The following is an 8182-nucleotide window of genomic DNA, read 5'->3' on the forward strand; positions in this document are numbered from 1 at the left end:
AGAAGAAATTGAGAAATGACCCAGAAAATGAGATTTCTTCTTCCTTCTTCTTTGATCCTGTCTCTTTATCTTCCTAAAGTCCTGGAGTGGTGAAGACAGAACTCCCCTTTAAAGGGAGGGGGGAGATATCGAAAGGGGCGGGGAGGACACACCCCCACACCGACAATCTTATCCCCTCACATTCCCACCATTGGGTTTATATGACTGTTCTCCCACCAGACTGGGAGCTTCTTTTTTTTTTTTAAGATTTTATTAATTTATTTGAGAGAGAGAGAGAGTCAGAGAGAGAGAGAAAGCACAGGGGTGGGGAGGGGCAGAGGGAGAAGCAGGCTTCCCGCTGAGCAGGGAGCCCGATGTGGGGCTCCATCCCAGGACCTTGAGATCATGACCTGAACTGAAGGCAGCTGCTTAACCGGCTGAGCCACCCAGGTGCCCCAGACTGTGACCCTGTCCCTGTCATCTGCGGGAGCCAGTATTCAGCCGCACAGGTTTTGGCACAGAGTCAGTGCTCCGTGAATGAGTAAGTAAATGTGTGTTTTCAGTTGGCTACATCCCAAAACCAAGTGGCAATTTGGGGACGTGCCACCGCGTTTTCTCTTTCACGCTCTGACTCCTTGCATCAATACGTGCTGAACAACCCAGGGGAAGAGAGGGTATCCAAGGAGTAAAGCACCTGGACTCATTTAGAGTGAGAGAACTTCCAGCTGGGAGAGCATCTAGGACCAGCTCTCGAGAGCTGAACTTTGGGGTGGCGTCCACAATCAGCACCAAGCTCCATCACGTCCACTCTGGAAGCCAAGCAGTGTGAAGGCAGCACGCGGTGACTGGCCTCGCCATGTGGCTGCCGCAGGTAGGAAGCCTTCCCCTCGTGAACTTCGGAGGGAGTCATCACTCCATGCCAGGGGACAGCCTGGCCTGCCAGCGTGTCACAACACCGGCAGGTCAGTTCCGTCTAACATACGCTGGGTGCTGGGTGCTGGGTGCTGGGTGTTGGATGCTGGCGCCACAGGGATGAAACCAACCCAGCTTCTGCTTTTTTTTTTTTTTTTTAAGATTTTATTTATTTATTTGACAGAGAGAGACACAGCGAGAGAGGAAACACAAGCAGGGGGAGTGGGAGAGAGAGAAGCAGGCTTCCCGCGGAGCAGGGAGCCCAATGCGGGGGCCCGATCCCAGGACCCTGGGATCATGACCTGAGCCGAAGGCAGACGCTTAACGACTGAGCCACCCAGGCGCCCCCCAGCTCCTGCTTTCATCGAGCTCACAAACCAGAGGACACAGCGAGGAAGAATCTTTACAACGCACGGGCACGGGCGGGAAGTGCTAGAATGGAGGAATTCCCGGGGGCTATGGGTGCCAAGGGAAGAGAGGCCCAACTTAGCCTGGGGCAGTCAGGGAAGGCTCTCCAGAAGAGGTTACAGTGACAGAATAATACCTGTGAGGTAGGCAGGGCAAAGATTGTTATCTCCATTGTGTAATGGAGGCCACTGAAACTGTGACAAGCTGTATCTACCTACACAGCTCACCCTGTAGCAAATCTCTCCTCTGGCCTTTACTTTCCCGGGCCCTTCGTGAATGTCCTTCCTTCCACACTGTCCTGCAGTCAGAGGAGGTCAGACAGTCCCTGGACTTCTTCTCAAACCTCCACCTCATAGTTGGACATTGCCCAAAAGGCATTCCTAGACCTCTGCTTGAGAATAATTGGACCTATCATCTACTCCCAGGTTAATTACATTATTTACCAAAAGAATTCAATTCAACCCAACAGGCAGAGGATAGGCTCAGATAGAGCCCGTCCCAAGCATGAGGAGGTGAGCAGAGAGGCAAAGTCTTGCTGATTCATCCAGCTGCTTTCTGGTAGGTCCAGGGCCAGAGTGGGGGTTTGGTGCGGACCGCGGTCCTTGGTGGCCTCCTGAAATATATATTATAGGTCACTTATTTTTCTCTGCTGTATTTTTCTTCCATCATAGACATTTCTAAGAGAAATTCCCCCATTCCTCAGATGGGGAAACCACTTATAAAAGGGCACTCAGTAACTAAACAATCTCGAAAAAGAATGAAATTGGAGAACTCACATTTGCCAGTTTCAACACTTACTACAAAGCAACACTAATCAAGACAGGATAGTACTGAAATGATGCTGGACGTATAGATTAATGGAATCGAATTCAGAATCCAGAAATAAACCCTCACATTTACAGTCAGTTGACTTTCCAGAAGTGTGCCAAAACAATTCAACAGAGAAACCATGATCTTTTCAACAAATGGTGCTGAGATATCCACATGCAGAAGAATGAAGTTGGATCCCTACATCATACCATATACAAAAAAGTAAAAATGGATCCTAGTTTTAGTGTAAGAGCTAAAACTACACAACTTTTAGTAGAAAACATAGACCTAAGTCTTCATGACCTTGGATTTATTTTCTAATAAAAAATAACTTAATGGATTCTCAGAAATGACATCAAAAGCACAAGCAAGAAAAGAAAAAATAGACAAATAAGACTTCAAGAAAATTTAAAACTTTTGTGCCTCAAAGGACAAAAAAGTGAAAATACAATGCACATCATGTGAGAAAATTTTTGCAAATTATATATCTGACAAGGGACTTACATCTAGAATATATAAAGAACTCTTACCACTCAACAGTAAAAAGACAACTCAATTTATACATGAACAATGGACTCTAGTAGACATTTTCCCAAAGAAGATATACCAATAGCCAATAAGCACAAGGAAAGATGCTCCATCATGGGGCACCTGGCTGGCTCAGTCAATAGAACATGCAACTCTTGATCTCGGAATTGTAAGTTCAAGCTCTATGTTGGGCACAGAGATTACTTACAAATATTTATTTATTTTTAAAGATTTATTTGTTTTATTTGAGGGAGACAGAAAGTGAGTGCCGGTGAGGAGGGGGAGCAGAGAGAGTCTCAAGCAGACTCCGCACTGAGAGCGGAGCCCAATGGGGGGCTTGATCTCATGACCCTGAGATCATGACCTGAGCCAAAAAGAAGAGTTGAATGCCCAACTAACTGCACCACCCAGGTGCCCCCAAAATAAAATCTTTAGAAAAATGAATAAAGAAATAAAGATGCTCCATTTCATCAGCCATCAGGGAGATGTCAATCAAAACCACAATGAGGGGCGCCTGGGTGGCTCAGTTGGTTAAGCAACTGCCTTCGGCTCAGGTCATGATCCTGGAGTCCCAGGATCGAGTCCCACATCGGGCTCCCTGCTGAGCAGGGAGTCGGCTTCTTCCTCTGACCCTCCCCCTTCTCATGCTCTCTCCCTCTCTCTCTCATTCTCTCTCGCAAATAAATAAAATCTTTAAAAAAAAAAAAAACCACAATGAGATATCACTTCATACCCACGCCCACTAGGATGGCTAGAATTAAAAAAGGCAGATAATAACAAGTGTTGGTCAGGTTGTGGGAAAGTTGAAACCCTCATACACTGCATCTGGGAATGTAAAATGAGGCAGCTCCCTCGGAAAACAGTCTGGCAATTACCCAAGAGCCTAAACATAGAGTGAGCATATGACCCAGCAATTACTCTCCTCGATGCATATTCAAGAGAAATGAGAACATATATTTACACAAAAATCTGTGCATGAATGTTTATAGCAGTATTATTCATAATAGCCTAAAAGTAGAAACATACAAATGTCAATTAACTGATGAATGGATACGTTGGCCATAAAAGGGAATGATGGATGTAGGTTACAACATGGATGAATCTTGACGTTTTGCTGAGCGAAGAAGCCAGTCACCAAGGACTACATATTGTATGATTCCATTTATTTGAAATGTCTAGAATAGGCAAATCTAAAAGGCAGAGAGTAAATTAATGGTTGCCTAAGGCTGGAAGTTGGGTGGGAAGATGGAGGTGATGGCGGCAAGGTGTGAGGTTTCTACTTAGGGTGATAAAAATGTTCTAATATTGGGTGATGGTCAAACAATTCTGTGAATATATTAAAAGCCACTGAATTGTGCACTGTTTGAGGGTGAGAGAAAGGACATGAGCGGGGGCTCAGGCAGAGGGAGAAGGAGACTCCCTGTTGAGCAGGAATCCCGACACCGGGCTCGATCCCGGGACCCCAAGATCATGACCTGAGCCCAAGGCAGATGCTTAACCAACTGAGCCACCCAGGTGTCCCTGAATTATACACTTTAAATGGGAGAAATGTATGGTAGGGGAATTAAATCTCAATAAAGCTGTGAATAAAAAGAAAAGGCACCAAGTGCTCCAAAAGGAGAACATCATCTGTATGTACCAGCCACCCCCTCATTTCTGTCCTCAGATTCCATGCCCTTCTATTAGGGTTGGGGGCGTCCCTTGTTCAGATGCTCACAGAGTTTGTAAGTTCCAGATGGGGACAGAGAGGTGGCTGGATCCCTTCTGGAGCCTCTGCCCCCTTAAAATTTCAGCTTGTGGAATATTGGGGCCTGAGGATTCTGAGGTGGAGACAGTGAACAATGGGGGGCGTGTTCAAGGGGTCTCAAGGGGGCTCCTCCAGATGGGTCATCCACCCCTGGGGCAGGAAGGCCTGGAGGAAAGGGGAACCCGCAGGGAGTCTCATGGGAGAGAGACAGGAGGAGAGAGGAACTCCCCAGGGAGAGGGAGGGACTTGGTCGCAGTGCTGACTTCCCTGTGCCAAGTGAGAGACTAGATCTTTTGGGAGGCGGGGACTGCGCCTGGGGTGGGCATCCCACAGGAATGGAGATCTTGTTTGCATTGTGGGGGTGCTGGCCTAGCTGTGGGAAGAACTGGAGGGTAGGCAAGGGTGGGAGGAAAGGAGGAGGGAGCGGGGATTTGAGTTCGTGGCTGGGGCGGGCACCCCCTCTGTGCCCCCGATAAACAGTGAGAGCCTTCCGAACACCCAGGGTACCCTCCGGGCCTGGTGCTGTGCCTAGCTTGGGCACAGGTCCTGTGAAACAGCTGGTTGCGGAGGTAAACGAATGAGAATGAGTGGCTTGGAGGCAAGATCATATGGTGAGACAAGCAGTCTCGAAAGCCTCACCATCCTGGGTCTGAATCCAGATCTGCAGGCTAGCTGTGTTGTATTGGACAAGAGACGGGGCTCCTCTGAGCCTCAGGGCTAAACCCACTGACCTCACAGGGGGGTTAGGAGAACACACCGCTTACAAACATGCCCAGCAAATAGAAGTTCCTCCATGTCTGTTGGCTGGCCTGCCGTGATTTAAAGTGAAAACACCATCAAGATCTCCAAGATCCCACGGTCTCATGGAGGGGTAGGATTTACCCCCTAGAAACTCATTCACAGTAAAATGGGGGTCTGTGATGCACCCATAGAAATAGCGTTAATGTTGCCTCCGAGGAACTCAGAGGCTGGGGGAGAGCTGAGGTGGCTGGAAGCTTGGAGAAGAGGTGGGAGGCTGAAGAATGGGGGTGGGGGTTGGAGAGGCAGAGAAGTGGGCTGCAGGCACAGAGGCTGGAGGTCCCTGGGATTAGGATTGCAGGAGGCTGCCCAGGTTAAAACAGCATGTTTGTGTAGGGGATGGTGGTACAGCCTAATATGAGGTTGGATGGGAGAGGCAGGAGAGACACCAAGAAAGGCTTTAGAAAGGGTTGTATCCGGGCAGAGGCAGCTGGCGGGTGGCGGGGGGGGGGGGGGGGGGGAGTGTTTTGATGAACTACATATGCCATTGGAGACCTTGGGGTTCTCAAGACAGATGTCCCCAACTGCTGTTCCTGAAGCCCAAGAAGAACTTGGAGTTTTCATCTATAACAGCAGCAGCCGTGACATTCTCGGGCACTCTTTAAAATGCCTATCTAAAATGTTATTAAAGGGTCTGAGAAGTCCTGCAGCGCAGAGCCTGTTCCATTTTAACTCTGCTCTTTCCAAACACATCTGGTCTCAGAATGTTTTTTGCGATATACCTCGTAGGACCAATATTAGGACCAAAGAGCACCCGTTTGGAAATGCTGTGGTAGGAGAAAATTATGTGTGTTTTGGGATCCAACAGGCCATGGTTTAATTCCTGCTCTGTGGCCCAGTTGGTGTTGGACCTTGGGCAAGTCACTTTCTTCCCAGAGCCTCCTTTTCCTCAGAGTCATTGTGAGAATCAGGAAGAATTTGTGCGTAAATTGCATGTGGCTAACTCTTTGGTTCTGGTGCATGCCCCTCAGTGCCAGGCCTGGCCCTGACTCTTCCCTTGAGTCAGGCTCTCTATATTACAGGTTCCACGTGGGCTGCTGAAGAGGTGCTTATATAATGGGTTTGGTGGAACTTTGATTGGATTTCTCCTGTGGGACCACAGCAACTGATGCCCCTCCCTTGGTACCCCCATTGGCTGTGGCACAACGGACAACAGAATGTACATGGAGGGAAGGATCAAGGCTCCTGGGGCCCAGCCAAGTCCTGGCATAAGCACCACCAGCAAGAGGCCAGGTGCTGAACCCACCATGTCAGGAGTCAGCCAGGTAGGGCCCTGCACCTCATGTTCTGACCCTGCTATTTCCAGCAGGCATATTTCACCTCCCCTGCCCAGGTTTCCTCCCCAACTACTTTAATTAAAACTCAGTTACAAGTGACATAAAACCCAATTCAAACTGGATTAAGCAGGAATGAGAATATGTCAGCTTGGGTAACAGACAGATCTATCAGTAGACTTCAGGTATGGCTGGATCAAGGTGCTAAATGAGTGTCTCTTGGCTCTGCCTTCCAATGTGCCATTCCTTGGCCCACTCTCCCTGAAAGACGGCCACTCCAGACTTAAATCTTCTCATCTTGCATCCTCTGGAATAGCATCCCCAACAGGAAGAAAGCCTCTTTGCAATAGTTGAAGAAAGTCTCTGATACCACTGTCTTTGGCCCACTGTCACATGCTCATCCCTGAATTAGTCACCATGGAAGAGCAGAGTGGCCCGGATCTCTTGGTATAATGAAGGCAGAGGTGCTACTCAGTTGGCTCCACTGAACCCCGTGGGCCCCATGACCACCACCACACACACACACACACACACACACACACACACACACACACACACACACACAAAATGCTGGCTTCTTTTACCAGGATAGATGCTGGATGAGTAAAATAAGAATTCCTACTTTCTCTACTATGTGCCTTCTGTGGCGTCCAGCCCCCTTTATAACCCTTATTCCCCTGGCAGCTGTTCCAGACTTCCATCCATGACCTCCCCAGCCCCCCAGCCTGCACCCTAAGATCTTATCACACCTCTCAGCCTCTTTCCATCCATCCTAAGTGCCAAGTGGCATGAACTGAAGAGCACAGAGAAGGCCTTCCTTCCCATCTAGTTTCCCCAGAGCCAAAAATGTCACCATGAAAAAAAGGTCAACATTCCCATGGGTAAAGTATTGCCCTCTCCCTGTAACTTCTGTTACAAGTCATGGCTTCCCCTGGGGGGCAGGGAGAGCACCTGAAGGTGTGGGGGGGGGCTTGGAAGGAGGTTGGGGAAGACATTCAGGACTTCTTTCACCTCTACCCCTAGTTTATTTTTTCAACGAGCAAAGTCATGGGTCTCAGGCCCATCACATAACCATCTGTATGACCTTGGGCAGGCCACTGCACCCCTTTGAACCCCACTGTCTTGTGTGTGTCATGGGTTCAATCCCTGGAGGCATGGGCACAGGTCCTGCCCCCTGGGGTAGGTGACCTTAGTGTTGGCTTCCAGCACAGTCTTGCAGTAGAACAGTTATCATCGATTGATCGAGCCCGGCCACCTGGAGTCTGCTGACTCAGGTGAGTCTCGGAGCTAGCTCTAAGTCACTGGCTCAACTAGGGACTGATAGACCAAGGTGGGCATCAAAACCCAGTTCCAGAGCCTGAGCTCTGAAGCAGTGGAAATTGTGGACACCTCTCTTGGATCTTCTCAGGGTCTTGATGTCCCCCAGGGGGCCCTGTGGGGCTGACTTCAGGGAATCCCCTTGGCTCAGGTGCTGCTCTGGACTTCAGCTCTGTGCTAGAGCCATTAGTACTGAGTGACAGCCTCTGGGCCGGGCCAGGTCTTACGCCCAGCCACATTCTCTGCCACCCCCCCCCACCCCGTCTCCTCCTCCTCAGCTCTCTCCGTCAGAGGCCAGGACAATACCCAGGGAGAGGGAGGAGCCCTCCAGAATGGGTACCTGTGGCCATCCCTTGGGCCAGCGCCATGGACATCTCTGTTCCAGGTTGAGTATCCTGATGCTACAGGG

Source organism: Eumetopias jubatus, unplaced genomic scaffold (assembly GCF_037043125.1).
Source record: "Eumetopias jubatus isolate StellerSeaLion01/CBP00866 unplaced genomic scaffold, mEumJub1_p1.0 scaffold_4, whole genome shotgun sequence".
NCBI classification, from domain to species: Eukaryota; Metazoa; Chordata; class Mammalia; order Carnivora; family Otariidae; genus Eumetopias; species Eumetopias jubatus.